Raw genomic sequence first — 25,900 nt, 5'->3', positions numbered from 1 at the left:
TTCAATGCCTTCAGCATAAGTGGAGTTATTGGCACTCAAACACGTTCTGCACTATGCTCCCGTTCCTTCTTCGGCGCCTTGCACTGTGAAGGCTACGGCGCAGTGGGGCGTGCTCACAACGCTCCGCCTTCCAAATGTCACCTTGGCGTGCAGTTCAAATTTCATTTTGGATGTTGACGTAGACACCACGGCTTCCGCCTTTTGTGCCTATGGCGCGCTAAACATAGATTCACGGAATAGCCCCAGTGCACTTTGCCAGTGTGCTCGTGGCGGCACCCCGCGGCGGTCGCGGTATCTAAGGCATGTAGCTGACCGCAACTTGGTCTCAGCTTTTGACCAATAGCAGCCGTCGAAGGGAATGACGAAATAGTGCGTCCGATGACGAAATAGCGCGTCTAGAAGAAAGTGACGGCAGGACCTTCCACTGAAAAGAGAGCCTTCGAGAGAAACGCAACGTCGCGATCCACTCGCGAGCTCCACGCGCCGCGTACGACAGCAAAACTTGGCTGAGATCTTCACAGCAGCGTATGCTACCCGCGGACTATGTTATTTAACGAAGACCGAGGGGTGGTTGCGGGCCTCTTTAAGCTTTTGGGCAATTAAACTGATTTCCCCCCAAGACCAAATAGATGGAGTCGTTCCATTCAACCTTGCCCAGTCAACTGAGGATTACAAAGGTTTTTTTGGAACTCGAATTTCTTTTCTTTTTTTACCTTCTGCAACTCTCATGAACATCTGGGGGAATGCCTTCATTCTAAATTTATTGACGATTTAAACGGTTCCTTGAGAGAAGTCACTGCGCAGGGCAAATTTGGATTTCGCCCTATAGGTATACGGCTTCGACAGCTGGAGCATCGACGTGGTTCGAACCACTAGGAATTTTCTCAGAAAGGAGGTGAATTTGAAGAAAGCCAGGATAATTATTTGTAACAAGAACGGCAGGCAATACGCCTGTGTATCCAGCCGAATTTTGTAAGCGTCAAGATAAGGGGCTCTTGTTCGAGACATCACGTTGTGGTTAATGCTTCAACAGTCATTGCGGTTGTCATCTAAATACCACTCACTTAATCCATGTGCGTAGAGGCGTCAAATTGAAGCCCTCAACCCGGCCATATTATTTTGAAACCATCGAGCATATCAGCAAAATACTTTCAAGGGCCGTCATCGGATCCAATGGATCAGGTAAGGCCTAGCGATGACGCTAGCGCGTGCCGGCGATCGCACGCAGCGTGCCCGTGCTTTCCTCTCTACGTATTCGCTAGCTCGCACACCTCAGATCGGTAAGGCTTGCCGCCCTCTGCACGACAGTTGCTCACCGTGTAAAGCTTTCAGTGTTTGTCGTTACAGCCAGCAAGCTCACTGGAGTTCATTGGATTCCGCTTCACATTTGCTCAACGACAAGTTAAGGAATCGTGACAGAAATCCCCTAAGTGGCTTTTGCAGCAAATGCTAGACGCATATAGTGCTTTATTGTATCCACTGATGTCGAAGCCAAATTGCTCCTCATGTTGAGCATTAATTATACCGTGCCGTTGTCTGCGAGAATGCGATTAGCTTTCTCCCTGATTCGCAATCTCCCAAGGGTTTCCATTGGAGCGTCGGATCCAATTTAGAACGAGAACACGCACAAATCACGAGCAGCACATTTTTTCAGTTCAGCACACGCGCAATAATTCTAAAGAAGCACTCACCCGATTTGTGACTTGAATCTTTTGACTGTCTCGTGTTTTTTTTAACAAACAAGTGCGCCCCTTTCACTTCGTGGCAGACGTCGAGAACCCCGAAAAATAAAAAGGGAACGCACACGCACGACCAATCCACATTTCTCCTCAAACTGCAGAAGTAGGAAAAAGGCATTTTCTGAAATCTCAGATGACTCAGCTTTGAAATGACTGTTCTTCCTTTTCACGCCTTTGGGCGAAGCGGCTGACTCGCAATTCCACTCTTCTTTCATTACAGCAGTTCAAATCTCACGTAATCGCTTTTAACTTGGGTTAAAGAAAAACAAGCAAACTTGGGCTAAAGAAAAGAAGCACCGCATGGGACTTTCATTAAAGAGGCAACATAATAGAGGAAGTGAACCAGCGAATTCCCGACTCGTGCAGCTGAATGAAAAGAGACGAACGATTCACTGAGAAGAAAGGAATGGCGGCTCGAAAGAGATTACCGCGGCAAAGAAAGCTTTTGGTCCCATTATCCCAGAGATATTACATACGAGCCGGTTTCTTTCCACCCGCGCACCCTGACCACCTCTCTGGATTTGACTCCGGGTATTTCTCTGTCGGAATTTTATTATTTTGGCACAAACAGGAAACAAGATGCGTAAGGTAAGCGCCTTCCCGTAGTGTAGTTGCCTTTCTAGTTTCCCTTCGTCAATCCAGTGTTTAATGACGTAAAAATACAGAAATGAATTGCCAACAAAGACCGCCTCTCTTCGGAATGAGAACTGAATGTGCGGGCTTGTAGCTATAACAGCAAAACTTCAGATTCGTTACGACTGCGGCAATAGTGGGCTGAGATGTTTCTCTATGGATTCCCATTGGCGCTTGGCACGAACTGCCACTTGCAGCTAGGGACGTTCGTTTTTTTGACCGCACATTTTACGCTTTAAGAAGCCAATTTTGGAGGCTTTCATGCTCGTTTTTTATGCATTCGTTTGTTTATAGAGGTGTGCAAAGAGTAACAGAACGTCAGTGAAAGCAGAGAAAGCTTCTCATGATGTGACCTACAGTTGGAGCGAAACAAGATCTCTGCATGGAGAGCCAGAGGTAATCAATTTCAAGAGCGATTGCGTTCTCTGTTTGATACCAATACTGCCGGTTTGCAGACACCTGCAATTTGGAAGTGAGCTCGGTCTCAATGAAATTTTGAATATCATTTCTTTTATTTATTTAGTTTTTTTCAATTCTGTACTAACTTTGCGTGCGATTTTCATTGTATTCGTTTTGTGGTAAGACTATCGGGATTCTTCGTTGTTTTTTAACATTTGCTTTCATTAGTTTTTCTGCTCTTGTCTATACGACTGCTGTCCGAATTTAAAAGCGACCAATTAACATTGCTCTGCAATAAATGCTGTGTTAGAGTTTGCCCTGTACACCAATCCTTGCGCCACAGAGTACAAGGCGAACAAGTGATATTTATATCAATAAGAAATGAGATGAGAACACCAGAACAAGCAGGACACGCCAAATAGCTATTTAACAACAAAACCTAAATAGGCCGCGAGACAATTTGGACCCTGCAACTTCATTTATTAAACACGTACGTTAGCAAGTTGTGTTCATATTCAGCAGGCACACAGGAGTTCTAGATTATTTATTGTAGTTATTTATTTACAAATACTGCAGGCCTTCTTCGGGCCCAAGCACAAGTGGTTACATCAATGGCAATGAACAAAACTAGAAATCCAAGAATCGGAAAATACAGAAGAATAAAAGATATGAAGCGACATCAGCATTTGCCAGTTAGAATTATTAACAATAAATACGAGGTAGGAACAATAGTTGTAGTTCGCAACTCGACAATAAAGTAGTGATAAACCATGAACACACAGCGGATCACTTAATTTCGCATTTTACCGAATTTTAGTACAACACACAGACGAGAATTAATTAATTTCCTTCCTTGTGTGCAGGCCGCTATTAATCCAAATAAAAATTATTCACAAGATGAATGAACGATTGTGTTGCATTAGCGCTAACTACTTCTTGTGGTAACTTATTCCATAATGAGATAGGATGATGAAACAGGGAAAATTGATGTATGTTAGGTTAACTGAATGGTTGCGTAACTGTTTTGTTGTATTGCGTACGGTCAAAGCGCATTGACGTCTCGGTTATGTGACGTTCACGCGGCATTTTAAAGGGACCGTGGTAAAGCTGATAGATAAATTTTAATGATATAATTTGATTATATAACTAATGATATTCTAAAATTAATATTTCCTTATTCGTGAGTTAAGAAAAGAGCGCAGTAATACATTTATTCTAACGTTTTCCTATGCAGAAAGCTGCCACTATTCCCCTTTTCAGTTTGATTTTAGCTCTCTTCAAAAAGCTAGACTCCCGAAAATTTGGAGTACGGTCGCACATTTCGCGACAGGAACATAAATAAGAATGACTTCCTTACTCATTGCACACATTTAGGATGTGTTCGTTTGTTCGAACAATGATGCACTGTCCAGTCTGACATATATAGGCGTACTTATTCTATGCACACCACACTGCTCCTCATTGTAGAAAGTGCGGCGGTACTCCAATGTTGCGCTACGGTTATAGTAAGAATGTCTGAAAACTGCGCTTAGTTGTCACAGGAAACAAACAAACAAACAAACAAACAAACAAACAAACAAACAAACAAACAAACAAACAAACAAACTAACTAACTAACTAACTAACTAACTAACTAACTAAATAACTAAGACTTTCGGTTCCTTTGGTTCGTATACCTTTGGTTCCTACGTACATATTAAACATCTTGCCTAATTGGATTGTGCCATCAGCCAACAACGGGCACAAAGTTCTAACCCGCACCTTTGCTTTCAGCACACCAATACTCTTTTTCTCTGTTTTGCGGAAGTTGGGCATGTGTTTCACCCAAACCGCAGAAATTTGCGACCACCGAGGTATAAAATAATATTTCTATGAGTACGAATGCACCTGAGGTTGTGTCTAAAAATACTGCTGTCGTTTGGACGAGTAGCACAACGCAGGTGGGCTCTGATCGAATCACTCCTCTGCAGCCTGTTTGTGTTTCTCTTCGGAGCAAGGATGGTTTCATCGGTCAGTACGAATCTTCATTCATCAGCGGGTGGTCAGAAAAGGGATCTAGCTTCTTTTATATAAGAAAGAACTTTTTGAACTTAACTTGTAGTACTGTTAGCGGCAGGTGTACCGTGCATTTCCCAGAACGCCTTCGCACTTTAAAGCAACATGTAAGGCTTTAAAGCTTAGAAGATATATACAGCATAGAGGTGCATTGCATCACGGAGCTGGCTGGCGTGGCATCTCTCGTCGTTATTACGGGTTGTTCTATTTGTCCTACCATTATAATAGCCTTACATCTCACCACTTAACGCTAGGCTCTCTGGACACAGAAGTTAGGTATCTTTACAAGTAGTGCAACCATGGTTTAGCTTGAGTCGTTAGTGGAAGGAATGTAAATGAGCTACCAGTTTAAATGCAGGGCACCACTTTAAGCAATGAGCCGCATTGGCTATGAAAATTATAGAGTAACAACAAGACTAGCAGGGTCAAAAGCAAGGTGACGCTGGTAGGTTGCACAAGCAAGTCCTATAGCACGCAAACTCCGGAACTTACTACAAGAATCAATAAGTTGCAGCAAGTTCTGAGAGCTGGCCTATTTGCATTGGGAGCGGCGTGCTAGGGCGACGCTCTGTTTACATGGAACTGGCTGGCGCCGGTCGACAAGGCCTGCGACTACTCCCATCGGGATTGCAGTACTGTTTATCGGGCACACAAGTCCAACATTCAGGGCGGCTTTCACAGCTTCGCGACCTCTGTTTGAGAGCCACGGAGATCGAAGCAGAGGGAGATCTGCGGACAAGTTACCCCTCATCTGTTTGAATGCGACGCAAAACGGCACCATTTCATTGTTCTGACGGCAGCTGCGTTGCACCAGGAAGACTGGCTTGGGAATGGTTAACGCACCTGTGTCCGAACAGTGGCATATTGAATATTTTGTTCGAGGAGAACCAAGGAGGAGACAAGGTTATTAATCAGAGGAAATCTGTGACCAGCAACCCTGTTCTACAGTTAGGAAGGCCAGCAGACAAAAAAAATGCTCGCAGTCGCCTGCCCAAAAGCATCTGGAAAATTTCAAAGGGCCGTTCATCATCACTGATCACTTCGGGTATCACAATAGTAAGCGTGTACACACCACGGACGGTGAATCAGGCTTTCACATACCGACATATAACAATTCCGCTGGGCACGCGACGGGGCCTAAGGAAGTAATTCGTCACCTAAAATTGCAAAGTAATGCGTGCTATGCCTTGCGCTATCTTTGTTTCAGGTTCACTGTGTGGCCGAACGTGAAGGAGCGAACCTGAAGGAGTTAACTTGGAGGAGCAACACGCAGACAGATGATCTTGCGACAGGTGGGGAACGATCCCACGTCTGCGCATTATGCGTGCGATGCTCTGCCAATCGAGCTGAATTGCTAGAGCATCGCGCGCGTAATGCGAAGACTTGGGATAGTTCCCCACCTGCAGCAAATTGTTTTCACAGCGAAGCTGTATATGGCTATAGGGTTCAGTGCATTTTTGTTCTCCGTGAACAAAAACTATAATCATCGATGGCTCACACTCCCTTAAGCATTTATACTCCCGTAAGCAAGCAAAAAATGCAAACTCAACAAACTGAAGTGAACAGTTGGCCTTCTTCTTTCTAACAGTCCTTGAATTCTTCCTAATCACGCATAGAACATACACAACAGCATGTCGTCATCATCAATGGCTCATACCCAGTGAGCAATTCATCATGCGCCCTTAAGCAAGCAAAAAATGCAATAACTCAGTCTTGTAGCATTCATGGCTACTGACTTAGCGTAAATTAACTGCGGTTACACTACCCCTGTTGTCGTTGTCGGAGATTTGAATGTGGATGTGTCGGTATCAAAAAGGGAGCGGTTTACGAGTTCCGTGTTGCAGACATATCCGTTGCGATGCCACAGCGATCCGGCCCGACTGACCACCCAGCGGCGTACGTGCATCGATTTGACATTATCAAAGAATCTGATTGCAGTTGCGAGTGAAATAATGACCACCGATCAAGAAAATAAACGATTGTGCGTACCTTTCGTCACAATGACCACCTTTGAGGACAATAAATGAGTTCGCACCTTTGTTTAAAACTGTGTCAGTTCTGTGTCGTGTGCTAAACCGCTTCGCTTGTCAACCACCTTCCCAGGGTGGAATGGCTCGTGATTTCTTCATTCACTTTTAATTACATTATTTACCCTTTCTTGAATTCAGTTAGTAAATACAAGTAATTTCCCTTGTGTTGTCCTTGGTGTCCTTGTTTGTTGGCGTCTTATGATATGGAATGACTCAAGCCATTCATGCGGTTACAATGACTCTTTCTCAACATAATTAGAAACTGGGGGAAGGATGTTCTGCAAACGGCACTGATCAATAACTGCCGACTTGACCCAGCGTCGAACGGCACAGGACCCCAATAAACAGGGGGCCTAGAAACAGCCTGCGCCTACGTGCTTGCCACTAGCTTCCAGATGGCGTCAAACAGAGCATACAGCAGACGGGCAAACTGTAGCAAGGAGTCGTATTTTCTGGAGGGTGAACGAAACGGCTGACTCTGTGTCTTGCGACGTGGCGCCAGAGTCGACACCCAATCACGCATCATGCCTTAAAAGCATGGCCAGCTGCCCTCGATCGAAGAGAGCGAACAGCCGAAGCACGAAGAGAGAGAGAGAGAGAGAGAGACTAGAAAGAACGAACATGGGTCGATTGAACTAGTGGCCCTCCGTGTGACACAATTAGCACATCGTCTGTATCTCTTTCGAGTGGTGACGAGGAAAATACAGGAAAAGAAGTGCTGCTGAGAGTGAAAATTCCACTACACTTTAGGAAAGCGGGAACTCTGAGCGATCCCACATAAGTGCCGACTAGCTGCGTAATGGTTGGATTCAAGAAACGAAGTGCACATTGTTCGTGCTTACTTAAAACACCCCACTCGATGGTTAATCTGCTTCGCTCCTTTCTTAACTGAACTCGGTAACGATTTCAAAGTTTCACAAGGCCATTCTTGAGAAACGCTGCCATCTATGCCTCAAAGATACCCGTAAGCTGGCACCGATAACTCGGCTGGGGTGAATCACTTGTACGACGGTCGCATTATCAATAGCGTATCCCGTGCGCTGGAATCAAATGCGAGATGCAAACGCTATGTTTAAAGCAACATCATATCCAACATTATCGCGCCTTTTTATTTTGTTCTGGGATGCTTACTTTGGCACAACGATGGATGAATTCATGTGTTTGTCTTTGCACCTCCACTTTGTTCTGTTTTATATCTGTTAGATATATTGTTTTTTCGCTGAAGTTACTGCGTTCGTATTTTGGTTACCGATGTATGGTGTTGTTTACGCAAAATTTCACCTGTCTAGCGTACATCACCCTACTCGCTGTATTCTGTTGGCAAAACTACTTCTCAATTGCCAATATTGAAAAGTTGTGTTAGAACTTCTTGAGAAGATTCTCGTTAATAACAAGAAATATAAATGCCAGATGGCACTGTCGGCGCAGCGTCACTTTGGTAGAATTCGTCCTTATTGACGATGTCCACAACGCGGTGCATTACGATTCCCTGCGAAAGTTGTGAAACGGTCATGATGAGCTATCCCCCTTCATTGGTTTACTAAATTGTGAAACGGTTACAGAAGTGATTCGCACAAATCTTGACCACTAGAAGGGACGTGATTTTCTTCCGTAGCCCACTAACGCTTATTGGCTCTGAATCCAAGATTCCGTTGACCGCTGGCGGTCCCAATGGGCCCCTGCAAAGAGAACTGAAGATCCTTTTGTCTTTGAATGCGCGGCCAGTCTACCTGCTATCTGTGCTCGTAACAACGCGCCTACTCTTACCTCCACAGCCTCCAACCGACCTCGCTCTCACTTCTTGGTCACCCCGGAACCGTCACTTTTCTCTCATTTGCCTACGCCTGCATGCGATTCGGCTGAAATTAGGAGGATATTGATTTTGTAATTACGTATCGTCGCCATATCGTCACACGGAAATGATAATAAGTAGCACTCTTGGGAGCGAGAGCAGATATTGGAAAGAAGCACTCGTATTTTCGGCCGTGTTTTATCTATATTATGCTTTCACTTGCTCCAATCATCCCAATTTTGAGTTACGCGGATGCTAAATTTTCGGTAACATTATTAAAAACAGCTCCATTGCCTAACTCCACTGAAGCCGTTAGTTCTGCGCTCAGGGGTAGATTGGTAGGCAGTTCATTCAGTATAGCAGCCACTTGCTTCATTTTTGTTTGGATCAAATTCTTGCTTTTCCCTTAGTTCAATGCGCTCAGTGGTGCTAGCGCTAAAGCATGATGGATGAGAACTTTACTGATGAGCTTTACAGTGATATATAATTGGTAATATTTTGCTCCATGATTAATAATGCTCGTGCCAGCTGACACTGAAAAATGAGCGCCCAGTCGCCGGCAGCAGCAGGAGTTCCGAGCAGTTGAAGGTTGCAATGCACGTTTTCTTGAAGGTGGTTTTTTGTTTAGGCTCTAGTTCTATTCATGTGTATCAAATGCACAATTTTAAAATGTTTTTCAGCTAAAATTCGCAAAATATTTATTTGGAAATGTGACGTTCACCGTCAAATTTTGGGAATGATATGCGAGTATATTGGTTCGTGGAACAAACATTTTATTTCTTGCTTCACAGCAGTCACAGCCGTATTTCCTTATTATAGAACACTGGGAAATGCAGAACTTGCCCACCGCAAAAAGGTTCTGAATCATAAAGCATCCACTGTCGTTTCTGCTTCACGTATCCGTACGACTTTTAAACAAAAATGAAATTGGTGAATACGGGTTCCTTTCTTTAAACCCTATTTCAGCGACCGCCTTCCACATTCAGTAAAGATTACATTTTACTGCACTTTCAATGATCTGCACGATGAGCGCCGTCATAGTGCATGTCCCTGTGCTTGTCGTTCTGTTTGTCCTTCCTAGGAAACGCAGCGTACTGTGCTTTTAGGCCTCTCCATCGTAAAAGAAGGCACCGATCGCATAATAGCCTTTCATCCGACGAAAAGCAATGCTGAACTTTAGTAGCGACACAATCAAACGTTTTTGTTTTCGTAGATATTTAGTGTTTCCCTGCTTTATGCTTTCAGAAGAGCGCGCTTTGAAACAAATGACAGCCGCCGCACTGGGCAACGCTGCCACTTTGTTGTTTGAAGTATTATAATAAGATCGATTCTACAAGGGAACTTAGGAATGATAAAATGAGGGAGGAAGGAAAGAATTCGTGGAACGTTCAATAATTCACAATAATAGAGTGATGCGTGAGGTATTTGCAGCAAAATAAAGAAGAATTCTCGCCCTATGAGTCGGCCTGAATTTTTTGACGCTAGCCGTCCTTGCAGTACACAAATGCGTTGAGTGTGCAGGAAGCATGCGGGAAGTTGGGCTGCACGGGAACATCAAGGGAGGATTAAGAAAGAGGCGTACATTTGAATGAGGAGAAAAGTGATGTGGAGAAATGTTAGGCTTCAAGTTGTTCTGTGCTGGCGTTAATTGACGTCTGTGGTATTTGTCGTGGAGCATTTAGCCCCTAGGGGATGAAACGCTAAGCCGGCGCTGTTGGCCAGCTTCTCTCCCAGAAAAGATACTTCTTTTTTTCGATTGCTTCATTGGAGTATAACAACCGTCGCAGGTTTTTTTTTTCTTTGTTTGTATGTGCGATTTATTCATCTATTCACACACTTTTACTTGAGCTATTTACATGGTTTTGTATTGAGAAGCTGTAGTGACGGTGAGTCACAAGACAGTGCCAAACTGTGTGTTCAGAATCTAACCCTTTATTTAATGAACCCATAAAAAAAGAAAACAGGTGAAACACAACGGTAGCATAACGGACGTGAATCACTATTCTTTTACAGCCTTGCTTCAATTTGACATTACATGGGTGACTGCGAAAACTCGCTTAATGTCTGCTGTTTACAAACACATGATTCAGCAGAGCGTAGTAGTCTAATGAAGCATATAAATACTTCAGATTTCACCACTTGGTAACAGTGCTTTGTTCGCAAGAATGTTGCATTGATGCTGCCTTTCTACTTATTGGTCAAAGACCTGCTTATCGTAATTATACGAGACATCGCCGTTGAGTAGATTTTGATGTAGTAGTTCAGCGGAAACCCGCAATGTGGAGAGAAACAATGAATAAAGGGGAAATGAGTCATGCACGTAGCACTTGCTACAGAGGTAACCCTTATGAGATGCTCGAAAGAAAGCACTTGCAGTTGAAGCAAAATTAGTACTGGTCCGGGACCCGAACCCGGGACAACCGCTTCTCTGGGGAAGCCGCTCTACCATCTGAGCTAACCACATGGCGAGTAGAATTCCCTGGCAAGAAAGAGAACGTATGGCTGCTTGTTTTTATCGCACCTATCATGCGTGAAATGCCCGTGGATGAACAGTGGAATATAATGGGGCAGCAGCATTATAGCCTGAAGGAAAAAAAATTCAGAATATCCCGGCAGAAATTACCGTTTCGTTGCTAGTTGAAGTATGGTGTAACATCCAACAGCGTTAGTCATAGACGATAGAAGGAAGCTACCTTCGTTGGCGCTTTGAATAGGGGTGCATATGGATTACTCAGAACGAGGTTGATGATCTACACTGAACTCAATTTACAGTAATATTTACAAAATATTCATCCTTCCAGAATGTCTAGACTTCTTCTCATGCGCACTACTATACGGTATGTTCTTGCCTTTTTTTACCAGAAAAGTTCTCTCTAAATCATGTAAACACAATTTTTCTGACTCTTCAGGAGGATTACAATATGAGGCGTACAGAAAGAACTTGCGATGTTCAGGTTAGGAAACAAGAAAGTGTTATTGTTACTTTTTAAAATTATTATTCCCCATAGGCTCCTTGTCACACTTCCCGAATAGAGGCCACTCTGCTTTATCGCTTATGGCTAGGGGTGACCTTCACGAAATCTTACTATTTCGCATTGGAATAGCCGACAACGCTATCTGCAATACCTGTCTTTGCGAGGAGACGCTAGAACACATTCTGTGCGACTGTCCTGAATATAATGTTCAGAGACAGCCCCTGGCGTCCGTTCTAGCACACCTTGACAATAGACCATTGCCAGTTGCAACTATTGTCATATATCGCCGACAGAAGACATCGCAGCTGAAGGCGACGAAGGGACTACTTCGGTTTTTGAAAGAGACGGGCTTGGACAAGCGGCTGTGACAGTGATGTCACGCAGCGCGCAGGAGCGACGGACTGTAACTGACGATGTCTGTGCTGTGTTATGTGTTCTCTCTCTCTCCTCCCCATCTTTCATCCCCCCATCCCGCTCGCATGAGTAGGGTAGCAAACTGGTTTAGCTAAACTGGTTAACCTCCCTGCCTTTCCTTCTCCACTTTTTCCTTGCTTCCCGAATAGAAGCAAGGCAGTAGTGAAGTCATATCCATCAAACCAAAACCTTTTAAGACGTTCTTCTTGAAAAATTGGCTATGTAGTTCGTTTGTGTTCTAGGTTTCTCTGGTAGTACGCGAAGGAGGCAACATGTAAAAATGCGAGCTGGAACGGCCATGTATTCTGACTAACGGAAATTATTACACGTAACGAGCAAACGCATTACCTAAAATGTCATGATATCTTATTTACTTGTAGATTTATTAATTACGACGCAGCATTCTGCCCGAGTAGAAGGAAAACTTCAAAATAAGTAGAAAACACGCTGGTAAGTGAGTAGCAACAGCAATAACGGGAAAAAATAGAAATGACAGTTGAATAAATGTATATATTCTAGCGATTCCAAATAACTAACCACCGGCGTAATGCGGAGGGTGTGGCTTCGGTGACCACCAGTCACAAGTTACTTTTTCGTACACATTCCCGTAATATTTTTACCTTTCAAATAAACGTGGCATATAATTTCCCCTATACTTTCCCTAGCTTCATTACCTGTCACTTGGTATGGTTTCACTAACAAATAAATCGAGCCTCTCAGGCATCCCTTCCCACTGGCTGCAACCGCAACATGCGACTCGACTACGGCAATACGCGGAGAATACGAAACCTCAAAGCGTTAGTTTCACTCTTCGAACGTAAGGAAACGCTCGTGGATTATGCCGGCGGCGTCTTTCCTGGCTTCCCACCAAAACTGTAATCCAATGAAGGGTGGACTGCGAAAAAAGAGGTGCGATCGAAACGCTACAATAGCGGCTCCCGCGTGTCGCTTGGTCACAATGAGCACAGAGCCGAGCCCGCCCACTAACTGCACACTGACGGCACGGGGAAGAGAGTTGAGCTACGTCGTGCCTGCGCATCCAAGAGATCGGCGCGTGTACAGAGGCGCGGGCTTCGACATTCCCTCGGGGCAGTCCCCATCGCCGCGCGTGCCCTGCGGAGCGTGCCGTGATTCCACCCTGCCGCTCCGCCACGGCCCCCAGCCGAGCGGGAAGGTGGGTATCAGCGCGGCATAGCCGCGCATCGCGGTTCGCTTTCAGGCCAACGAACGCAAACCGTCGTCGCCGCCAGCGAGCGGCCCTGGTCGACAGCGGCGCGAAGCGCCCGCGGCGGGCGCTGCTCGTGCGGAGGCCGGGCAATTACCCACGCGGCTAACCGTATCAAAAGTTCCTCGCCAAGCGGCAAAGCGCGCGGGCGAGCCGCGTTGTCGCGACTCAGCGTCCCGCGTTGGCAGAGCGCGAGAGAGAGCTACGGGGCGCCGAGTTCGCAGTCGCATTTCACGGTCTAACAATCTGTATAGTTAGCCCTGCGCCGGAATATTGCGTTACGAGGAATACGCGCAAATGCGGAAGCGTCGTCGCGCTTTGTTATTTCCCATCCCCTTTCTCCGCAAACGTCGGAAACGTGGTGGTGTCGCTGCTGCTTGGCTGCAACGCGCGAGAAAGAGACGACAGGTCACGTGGCTCGTCCCGGTGGTCCAACGAAAGAATTGGAATGTGTGCGCGTGCTTGGCGCTGGGGAATTGGCTCGCTTGAAAACAACGCGTGTCGAAATAGCGTTTTTCTTTTTTTTTCCTTCTTTTTACCATTCCATGCATTTGAAGCTCTGCCTACAAGAAAGTGCAAAGATCGCATAACCGGTAGTTATGAGTCTTCTTTCGCGAACCTAAACTTAAGAACTTGATGATCTACGGAAATCAAAATGGACTACATTATGAATAGGTGCTACCTTGGTGTCCAATTTGTTGTGATGGATGCAAACGTGCAGAAGGAAATTACTTGCGATTTACATATAGGACTTGCAGTAAACCGGTGGAAAGATCCAAACAGATAAAAATTGAAAGTCACTTCAGTATCCTTACGTAATTTTAATGCGAAAACATAATGACTTCTCTAATAATTGGTTACGTCCACGAAATTTGACGTCATACATTGTCACGCGTACTTCACTACTTTACATTAATGCACCCTAATCATTCTTGCTCTAATTTGTACCAACCTTAATCAACCTAAAGAATGAGGGTTCCGTTGCAGTCTTGTGCATTGAATCCCTCGTCTGTACACTTTATATGCGTAATTAACCTACCATGTAATAATAATAATAATAATAATAATAATAATAATAATAATAACAACCAGGTTGATTGATAATCCACCTTAAGTCACCTTATTCTAACTTGTAACGTTATTCCACTTCACCGCGGGATATTCACCGCGGGATATTACTGCGCGAGCCGCAGCAGGTCTCGCGCCGTGAACATTACGTCATCACTTGAGTCACGAGGACTTTGGTACCGTAGTATGTTAACGCTGGACGCTCACCACATTTGCCGCTTCGTGGGGCACATAACGCTTTCGCATTAAAAACGATCGGGACGTGCAACACCAACAGCGCATCACGACGTACACTCGTGGACTAAGCGAGAGGTAACAGAAATAAACTTATAGACGGCAGACATGGGCGGCAAGCGATAACTAGTGTTTGCCACTCAGAGTGCCCGAAAGAGGAAAGAGTTTGCGTTAGTGTGGCTCTTACATCATCCGTCGGCGCACAGTGGGTATACACTGACTTCTACTCGAGTAACGTGACCGACTGAGCTTAGTTTGCGTTGATACACCTGCTGTGAAAGCGCTAAACAGTCGATTGAGCTGCACGTTCTGCACTGCACCAGTGCGCGAGGCAGACTTACGCCAACTTCCGCGGACATGTTCCGGGCTGCAAGTCATCCGTCAACGGCACCTGCTTCCAGTGGGACTTTGTCCGAACCGACCGCCAGGCTTGCTGAAGTGGACTTACACACCGCATTTCTGCTCCCTCCTGAACTTTATGTGGGTGACAGGGCTTCACAATTATTACAGAAAAAGCTTTGATGCCAAAGGAGAAATTATCTCGAAAAAAAGAAGAGGGAGTAAAGGCACAAACTTGCCGAAGATGAAAAACGCGAGACGCCTCTCGGTACGCGCTTAAACAAATGTACACCCTTCGGGTCGTACCTTGCCACACTACGATAGTCGTCATCTGTCTTGCTTGCGTTTCCTTCCGTGAAGACGCTGCGCTCGCTACTTTCCTGTCGAGAATGCCCTGTCATGCTGATAACGCGCATGCCATTCGTGACTTGGAAGTACTGGGCTTACAGCATTAAAGAAAGGAAATGCGGACAAGACAGAAGACCATTATCGTTGCGTGGCAAGACACAACACAAAGGGTGTAATTTTGCTGAAGAGTGTAGAGGCTCTCACCTGCTCTTACCTTTGTATTAGCAGTCATCGAAATCGTTTTTCTTTTTCGTATGTTTGTGCACTTTGTTCGAGCTCCACCACGTTGGCCCTTTCCGCCGACGTTATCAGGGTCACTTAACGGGAGGCGCGAGACAGATTGCATACTCAGGAGTTCTACAGTTAAAGTCTGGTCCGCTATCGCATCCCCAGAGGCGACAGCTATTGTTTATGTGGATTTGGCGCCCGCATCCCACTTTCCCGGACATCGGGGTTTAGTTCACGGGAGTGCCACCAGGTAGCGTAGTGACCTTAAACTTTTCAAATTTCCCGCGGTGACATAGTGATGACGTCAACGAATGAAAAATAAAAGAAATAACAGCTATCCCTGCGCAATGAACCTCCCCACAAAGCTTGTCTCACTGGCGTTATTAGTGTTCTTGATAGAGAGTGGCCGCTCGTCGGCTCGAAATTGCTTGTCATCCTAAGAACGTTCAGCCACGACGAGGCAAACCCAGCGCTGATTGATTGTGGGCTTCTCAGATGCTTCCCAAAAGGCAGCCATAGCTTTTTTCTTTCTATTTTTTTACAGTTGTGGAGTCAAAGGGTCAGGATAACCACCGGAAGCACTTCGCGGCAGCTTTAGCTCGTGCCTAACTCCGATGTCGCCCATTGAAATACATGTAAAGCGCAGAAATGCTTTTCTGAGATTACCCCATGGCCGATTCTAATGAAATATGTTGCATTGGAAAAGGAAAGTTAGATTCTAGTGAATTTGTAAAGTAGAATTTCGGATTAGTTTTTGATACTTCAAAAGGAATTCATCAAAAATTGGTAAGCTTGAAAAAAATAAAAGTAGAACACGAAGCTTAAAAATTCGCAGCTCTGCACCTAGAATAGATATCGCAGTTCTGTAAACTGTATCTATGAGAGCTTCCAAAGGGAGAAATTTGATATGTCGATTTATATATTAAGTCGATTTGTTACATTGTTTGCAAGGGTTTCGCAAAAGATTTACTCGCAAATTAGTGGTATTTATGAGGGTCATGTATACTATATCAATTTTGTCCGCTTTAAATGTACCTTTAGGTGCGATTGACAAAATTGCGATATCTTTTCTGACTGCTGAGTTACAGATAGCTTAGTTTTCTGAAATTATGTGGTTTTTGCTAATTTTTAAAAAGAATTGATGACCCAAATGAAAAATTCGCAACCAACAGTAAATATATTTAAATCTGTTCTGTTAAATCCGACAAACCTCATCAAATTTGGTGCTGTGATTACCGAGGAAAACGATTTCTCAATTTCCATCTAGTTAGATAGGAGGCCCAAGCATGAGGTCGCAGGATCGTATCCCGGCCACGGCGGCCACATTTCGATGGGGGCGAAATGCGAAAACACTCGTATACTTAGATTTAGGTGTACGTTAAAGAACCCCAGGGGGTCAAAATCTTCGGAGACCCTCACTAGGGCGCGCTTCATAATCATAAAGTGGTTTCGGCATGTAAAACCCCATAATTTATTTTTTTTTAGATAGGAGACCCAAAATAAAGCTTCCACATAATGCAAAAAAGGGTAAGGCGTACAGATACGGACACAAGTGACGAGAAGTGGACAACACGAACGCCGGCGTTCGTGTTGTCTTCGTTACTTTGCTTCGAAAACTTTTGCATGCGAACGAAAACCATTACAATCCATTACGGATCACTTTTTGTTAGTTCCGGAGCAGAACCGGAACAGAACTTTTTCAGGAGAACGAAACGAAAACCAGAAAAAACATTTCGTTTCGACACACTGCGTGCGACGGAAGATGGCGCGCTTCGTTTCCCCATTTTTGCCTTGTGCGCGCGACATTGAGCCACCATCGTCAGCTCACCGTTGCAAGCTTTCACTCGCTCATACAGCATACGGCGCGCAGTGACGATGTTCTCACCCTTGGCCTCTATATGAAACATCCCGACGACAACGATGGCGACGGCAAAAATTCGTCTCGAGTGCCCATATAATTGCTACTGCAATAAAATAGATGAAAGATTAACTATCGATAAAGATAAAGTAACGATGATAAACAAGTAAGTGGCTACATTTTAAAGAAGCGCCATCCTTTTCTTCCGGATGGGGTGCTTGGTTGTAAGGGCCAAGCGCCCGGACGCGTCACGCAAGCATACGGGCCCCTTATCTGGACAAAGCATTATGGAACGCAGGGGCGCTTGTATCGAACGAAGCATGACTGATCACCTCTCAGCTTTAATTGATCGGCGCGGTGCCGTGGGTCATGCATCAAGACGGGCGGTTAACGAGGCAAATTACGACGCAGTCTCTCTAAGCTGAGGACATAGAAAGCCAGGAACGAAGCGACGAATGTTGTTGTGTAGCCGGGAGAGGGGGGGTAGGAAGGATCCTTGTGCGAAGGGAATAGAACCACTCGCTCTTCTAGAAAAGCTCAAACCCTGCTGCAGCCATCGGTAGCCCACCAACGACCACCGGGCGCCCGCCCTAATCAGTCTCCGGAAGCACGGCATCAGCAGGAGCTGGGGGAAGGTAATAGGCCGACTTTCTCTGCTACGTATTCGTCTTGGGCAGACTGGTTGCTTCTGTTCTTTCCTCGCCATGCTACGTCTCCAATCCGCGTGTAGGTGTTCCTTCCTATTCCCTCTCCTCCGAGAGTCCGGTGCGGTTTGGGCCTGCGTGATCATGCATCTTGTCTCGGGTCGAGACGAGTAACCAAGTGGCAGCAGTGCGATTTTGGTTAGCTTCGCGCGGGCTTCGTTCGGCTGATTGTAATTACAGCTGCGCCCTGTTTTCCGTTCCGCATCCTCGCCTTCGCGGCTTCCTTCTCGCAGATCCAGAGTAAACAACTTGGCGCGCTCACTCAACCACCTGCGCCACACTGTGCCGGTACTAGCTTATGCGCCGCATAGAGTTTCGCAGCAAGATTACCAAAGGGAAGTCTTCGGTTAATGGTTTGTGTGTTTTAAGGGTGGCTGGTGGATAAGACCGCTTGGAAGTCGAGAGCCGTACCTACAGTTATCTTACGCAGCCCTTTCGTCTTCAGACATACGTGCTTTTTTACAATATAAACCATCTAAATTCCATTGAAAATTTCAGATCCCTTCAGCTCGCATTGAACACGTTTTTATCTTTCTTTAAATTTTTTTACCGGTGTTTCTTTCCACCAATGTAGCGTAGCCAGCCGGCTTCTAACTCGTCCCCTCCCACAGTTGACGCCCCTTCCTACATACCCTCCCTTTCTTTATTCAGCAGTGACCGCCCACTGTTTGGATCGGACTGCTGGTACGATCTGTTGGGAACTCGGCGCTGACGCCCGTGGTTGTACCTGGGTCGCAAGCCCCAAGGGTAGCGTTGGCCTGGCGGCCTGGGGTACAACTCGAAGCATCCGAAGGTCCCGGCAAAGCATGAGTCGACTGGTAACAACGAAACAACTTGTTTATTTTAACATCGCAAAGAGTTGGCGGTCAGGTTTGACCGAAGTAGAGAGACGGGAGAGCACTTCACTCAACTGAAGAAATCGGAGCCCTCCTTTTGGCGTCCGGGGGCAGCTGTTTTTATACTCTCGCAGTTGAGGGCAAGAAGGAACCCCTCAAAAGACGAGCACGTGAATGTACAATGGGCTAATGGTGACGCACACTGTCGTAGCGATGCCGTAGCACCATGTCGAGCACGATCTCGTAGCACCCTGTCGTGGCGCTGCGCACGATCTCGTAGCACCCTGTCGTGGCGCTGCGCACGATCTCGTAGCACCCTGTCGTGGCGCTGCCGGTCGGACACAATGACTGTAATGAGAGGATGGTCCCTGCTTTGGCATCGCCTGTTTCGGGCACAATGACTGGAACGAGATCCCTGCTTTGGCATCGCCTGTTTCGGGCCCAATAACTGGAATGAGATCCCTGCTTTGGCATCGCCTGTTTCGGGCCCAATAACTGGAATGAGATCCCTGCTTTGGCATCGCCTGTTTCGGGCACAATGACTGGAATGCGAGGAGGATCCCTAGGCGGTCGCATCGCCGCAGACGCGCCTGGAAACACCTGGCGATGAGTGTTGCGGCGACGACGATCGGGCCAAAATGTCTGCCGCCCCGCCGCAGTCGCGCCGGCAAAACCACGTGTCGCAGGCGAAACGCAACACCACACAACAGCGCACTCGCTACGAGTTAAAACGGGGCCACATGGCCCTGTCATTTCGAAGAAACGCATCGAGGCCCTAGCGAATAGCTGTAAGCATGACAATCGAATACCGGCCACGAGGACTGTCTTATCAAAAATGCCACTAAACCAAAGCTGAACAAGCAGAAGCGGGAAATAAAGCATAAAAAGCACTGTCATACTATCAGTTTGTGCGCCGTAATCTTTTATTTCAATGCTGTTCTATTCTGAATCGGCATTGGCCATCATTACATGACTGGTCACGAAGGTCTTGGCTAATAAATCGTACGATTTGGCCCGGATCACTTAATGGACGGCGCAGTGCGTTGTAAGGTGTAATCCTTTCTCTATGGTATCAGTGAGTGGACTGAAGGGTTTGACACTTGAGCGAAAAACGGTCGGGACAGTTAGCCATCTAGGTGATTTGTCTTTAGTCGCCTCACTACTCTATAGTTCTAAACATAGTTTTCTACCAGCTCTTCAGCAAGTGCGCACACCGCACCTTCTTTGCAAACAAGCGCCAACTCCTCGCACAGTGGCGTGCTGCGCATTACTGTGGCAGGGCACTATATTCGCCAAAGCTAGCATCCTGCCCCGACGTCGACCACGCGATCGAGCGTGTGACACCGCAGCCGCGTGGAAAGACTAGGGAGCTTACTTCCCCGACGGCCTTCGGCGTGCGTTGCAGCATAGTTACGGAGACAAGCCGGCACACAGCTGACGCCGTGCGAAGCTATCACTCGGTCGACTTTGTTTGGCGGCGCGCCTCGTTCACGGTGAAGGCTCCGGAAGGCGCCGCGCTGCCTCGCTGGAACGGGTAAGAAGATACCTAGCGCCTGGAAAAGCTTTTCTTTCCCCGCGACGGTGCAAAAATAGGCACGGAAGGCGAATAGTTGGCTTGTACGCTGCGGCGCCCTGAGGGCTTTCGCATGCCCTACTTTCCTGTTCCCGCATCTGCAGCAAAAATTGTCATACCCTTCCTCACTGTTCATGCATGCTGTCGTTGTTTTGCTTCGGTACCGCATAGCCTGTACACGGCGACCATTTTGTTTACCATCTAGCAACATTCAGGCAAAACGAACTATATCTAACTGGTTTTCTTTCTTTCCTTTATTTTTCTTTCACCCGAGCGGTGCATTAATCAACTTATCGCTTGTTCGTAGTCTCTTTGCCGTGACGCTTTTTAAGGTGTTTGCCTGAAGTTTAGGCGATTGAAGATGTGAAATTAAAAGGAGCCGTGCCCCGTGCGCACAGTAAGACACTTATACAAGAAATAGCTTTTGCTATGTCATCATCGGTGTAACCAAATCTACGGACAATATCTGTTTTCTGGAGAGAAGTCAATGCTTCCTCTGCAATTCACCCTTAGTAAACAAAGTGGTCGTTTTCTCGTACGTCAGGTGACCGGACTTGCGGTTATGCATTTCGTTACTTTTTTACGAGCTGTGAGAATAAAGAAAGAGCCCTAGCAGTTGATTTTGCAGATGTAACTGCTTGTCCAATATTTAGCTGTTTTTTGATAGATTTAGCGTTCGCCAAATATCTTTTTACCCTGTGCTTACGTGCAAGCAAATTATACTAAGACATTGTGTAAGAAAACCTCCCTAATGAGTTCTCCTCGAGATAGATACATATGTACCGTGAGTATAATGTGATTGCAATGTTGTCGATACCCGCGTTGTAATAGTCTGGTTCATAGCTGTCGCACCGTATACCTATGTGTACAAACACACAAATGTTGTTTATCTGCAGACTTTGTGTAACCTGTTTAGCATCATGTTTATTATGCATTGCCATTTTCTTTTCTTTTGCCCTTTCGTACTTCGGCGCTTTGTGAATTGGCTTTGGCTTCGAAGCGGCCGTGTCACGGGCCACAACACAGTTTGCCTCGTGTTGCACTGTGCGAACTTCTTTACGTTCAGATGTGAATTGTTGTGAAATGTGGTTGTTGTGATGATTATGGTTACCTGATAAAAATGGCACGTACCAACATGAAAAGAGGTTTAGGGGGTTTTCTTGCTCGCTTGTGCCTCATTTCATAGGCCTTATCCACTGCAGCGGATTAGCCAAGAAGCTGGCTGCCAAATGGACGGGGGGAGAGAGCAATTGGCCCTGAAGAAGGCTGTCTTGTTTTCTTCTTGTGCAAATCCTTCTCTATGTTTTCTTTCCTCAATGGGAGGCCATTCATTGCTCAGCCTCTGGTGAATGTGGAGGCAGCAAGAAACTAAAGCCACCTGCGCGAAACAGCAATCTAATGACAGACCTGACAAGTTCTACTCTATGTAATCGCATGAAGTGCGACATCATTGAGCCATTGAGCACCATCACGTCATATCACATTGTTGTCATTCGAAAATACCACATTGTCTTTACTAGAATCACATTTCTGTGGACCTTCTTGAAGCATAACGGTGGCAGCGCTATTAAGCGGGACTTCTGAGTTTGAAACCCCTTGAGTGGCGCTTTCCATATGTGGTCTATCCACGGAAGAAAGGAAACATTGTCGACAAGTTGAGCTGTTACACTTGCTTCAAACTGACGCAATCTTCTTTTTTTTTCTGTGGAAAGCGCCGCAACGATATTATGTTGTTCTCACACAAAGACGCTTGGCTGATTGAGCCAGTAAAAATAATACCATTGAGGCTCTGCAAGAAGAAAACACACACACACACACACACACACACACACACACACACACACACACACACACACACACACACACACACACACACACACACACACACACACGCACACACACACACACACACACACACACACACACACACACACACACACACACACACACACACACACACACACACACACACACACACACACACACACACATATATATATATATATATATATATATATATATATATATATATATATATATATATATATATATAGTTAGTATTATTATTTTTTTATGTCACGCAAAGAAAGAATCCTGGAAAGCAGCTCTCTGCACTAGTGAAGCTTGATTCTGCATACGAAACAATGAAAACGTTTACGTTGACAGATTCATGGAGATACCCAGCCCTGTCACGCGAAAAGTGTAATGCCCTTTAAAGCATAAGCCTTAAAGCGACCTCGATCTCAGCAGCACAACTCCACTGCCCTTGGTCTATACCTTGTGGGTGTATTATTGTCATGGTGATGGCTGTATTGGTGTAAACATGCTGTTGCTCCTGAGCTTTTAGTCACAGAGTGGATCACACCAAAAAAATAGCTCACACTCATCAGATTTGAAATACAAATGTGCACATTGGTCCATTTCGCCCCCTTCCCTACTGAATTTATGCCGACAGTACATATATCTAGTGCCGGAAGAATGTTTTTACAGCGAAGCCGTACATGCTTAAGGTTCCGTATGTTTTTCGTGTGCGTCAAGAAAAACTATCGTCATTAATGGCCTCATACACCCGTAAGCAAGCAAAAATTCACAGGCTTAGCCCCGTAAGGCAGACGCTACAAGGATTCAGCAAAGTGAAGCGAACGTTGCTTACAGTCATTCTAATCCCGCATACAATAGAGGCAATAGCATGTCGAAAACTGTCATCATCAGTTACTCATCTCTGGAAGCAATGGCTCATACCCCCATAAGCAAGCAAAAATTGCATTGGCTCATAGCCCCGTAAGGTTCATGGCTACTCACTTTGCGTGGGTTAGTTGCGATGACACTGCGACTGTGATCATCGTTGGAGACTTCAATGTTGACATTTCAAAACTGGACAAGAAATGATTCACTCCGCTTATGCTAGAAAAGTTTCGTTTGAAGCGCCATACCAATTCACGTCACTCAACTACTCAAAGGCGGTCGTGTACAGATTTAACTTTGACCAAGATTCTGTGCAAGGCTGTAACCGAACCAAGCAGTGTATATCACAGCAATCACAAAGCTATCGTCACTGCCATTATCAAATGGTGGACAAAAAAAAAACACATTTACCCTTGTCTAACCCTGTGTGATGTGCTACAGCTTCACTGGCCATCCACCTACACAGAGTGTAATGGCTCCTCAATTTTTTTTCCGTATATCTAGATGCTTCCTGCGTACAACCTAAAGCCTAAAGTTACTTTCTGGCGCAGGTTCAAGCTTGTTGACAACAAGGGGTTCTTCCGTGAAAGAAGTATCCCAGACGGCTATAATAAAATTTACAAAGCCTTCGTTGACAGCCATTTTCCTGGCTTGAAATACAAACGCTGTATACACAGTTCCATCATTCCTCGTCGGACCGACGGCAGACATTCGGCAAACATATCGCGGGATGGGTTCCGCTGTGTCGGGCCACAGAACCACCCATAGACGTTTCATACATATCCTTCCTGCTTTAACCGTCGCTTATAGACACCAGCCAGATAGATGCCTGCTGTTCCACGCCAGCGCAGCCCGTCTTATTACCGGGAAGAACCTAGTTCGAGAATGATTGCTCGCCATCTATGACTCAATTAACTACACTGCTAGATTACCCGTGGCGTGCGTCCAGGGAAAGCACTCCTCCCCCAATTTCTTCCAATTTTTCATTTCCTACTACTGTTCCATATATCAGATTAAATGTTAACAAACGAGCTTTCAAAACTTTGTTTAGGAGCATTACTCTTCCCACGAGCCGTTCTCTCGAAATCGGATTTAGTTGATGCACGCGACCTTCTCTCCCTACCGCGCCGCCTTCTGTGGCTCCGCCCCCCTCCTTTCGCCTCCCCTTCCTCAGCACTCAGCTACAACCGTGGTTGTTGGTGCGTTCGCCCATTCATCGGTGCGCGCGCGGAGTTGACATAGTTTAAATTATACACGTCGCTGAGCGGACTAGATGCTCGTTATATGCGGACCGGAACGAATGTATATCTCTTGTAGCACTGCAGAAAGCCCGCGACCAAGCGAAGTACCAAAACCCACCCGGTTGAAGAAACCCACACGAAACAAGTTCTTACTTGGAAACCTTGGAAACATAAAAATGGAAACAAATAAGCTCAGCCGGAGCAACATCACTCAAGAGTGAGGAAAAGGTTCCGAATGGAGGAGCAAAAAATAAGCGAGAATTGGATAATATTGATCACGTTGCTGCATTAGTTTGCACATGAATTACGATCATGCCAAAAGTAAACTCGTCAATTAGCATTGCGTAAACACAGCGCGCCTTAGTACCCAGTGCGGCGATAATTTATTTCGTCTGAAGAAACGGGCACTTTTTAACATGTCGCACTTTGCTTCTCGCCTCGCATATCCACTGTTATCGCTTTTTTAGTCGTCTGCATGGCATCATTTGATATTTTCTTCAGTTTTTCCATCGCAAGTCGCAGTGGGGAAGACAACTTTGCAAAGCAATCGTGTGTCGAGGGGAAATCCCCAAGAAAACTTCATCCGACGTTATGTAAATAATCATCAGAATATTTCTTCATGTTAGCGTCAGAGATCACCACTATCAACATAAAGGCTGCGCTGAAATGTGTCTTTAGGGAATGACGAAATAGTGCTGGCAATGCAAATCAATTTAATAGCTACACAGTCCAGTGTCAACGTACCGAGGAAAGGTAATTACGCGCGAACCACAGCGCTTTTACTAACCTAACACTTGGCGGCAGCTATGAATAGTGCAGCCGTGAGCCTTGGTCCAGTAGGGACTGGACTGAGGCGCGTCTCTCCTTACGTTGCTGAGGCAACGCGTGCCCTTGCGACATTATGACCTCAGTGTTGCTATCCGAGCCGCTTTCGCTGACCGCCTATCGCAATAGCTGTGCCTCCCCGCTTCCCCCCTCTCCCCCACCTCCCACAAAGACATAGCAAAATATATGGGTCTCGAAACAAAGGGTATTCGTTGGCACGAAGTACTTTTTTTCTGGTTGCTGGAGAGCAATGCACATACAAAACGCAGTGCATTACGCAATCATGAATTGTGCCGACACCCACGCGACGAACTTACGCACTTAAGACATGGCGTATACCCCAACTTCAGGCGCGCAAGAAGCGCAGGAAAGAAAAAGCTTGCGTGTGCGATTCCTGATGTGCTCGCTCGACCTTACGAGTTCTTTCTTATCCGATATCTACTTCATCGCGCTATGTTATATTCGCTGTTTTAGTCTTTCTCAGACTATATCGCAAGCATAGCTGTTCTTTTCTTTTTTTTTTCGGATGTGTTTTGCTTGAAAGATCCGTATGTCGCGTTCAGCCTTCCTTTGCCAAGGAAAATAGCACACTTGTGAGAACATGAGTAAACGATCCCCGCTTCTCAGACATCGAGCGATGCTGAGCCATGCAGCTTTTTATTAGGCGGCGCCAGCTGAGCGCGAAAGCGTGATTAATAG

The sequence above is a fragment of the Dermacentor variabilis genome, chromosome 5 (genome assembly GCF_050947875.1).
Source record: "Dermacentor variabilis isolate Ectoservices chromosome 5, ASM5094787v1, whole genome shotgun sequence".
In the NCBI taxonomy this organism is placed as follows: Eukaryota; Metazoa; Arthropoda; class Arachnida; order Ixodida; family Ixodidae; genus Dermacentor; species Dermacentor variabilis.
Note: the sequence above shows the minus strand (reverse complement) of the source record.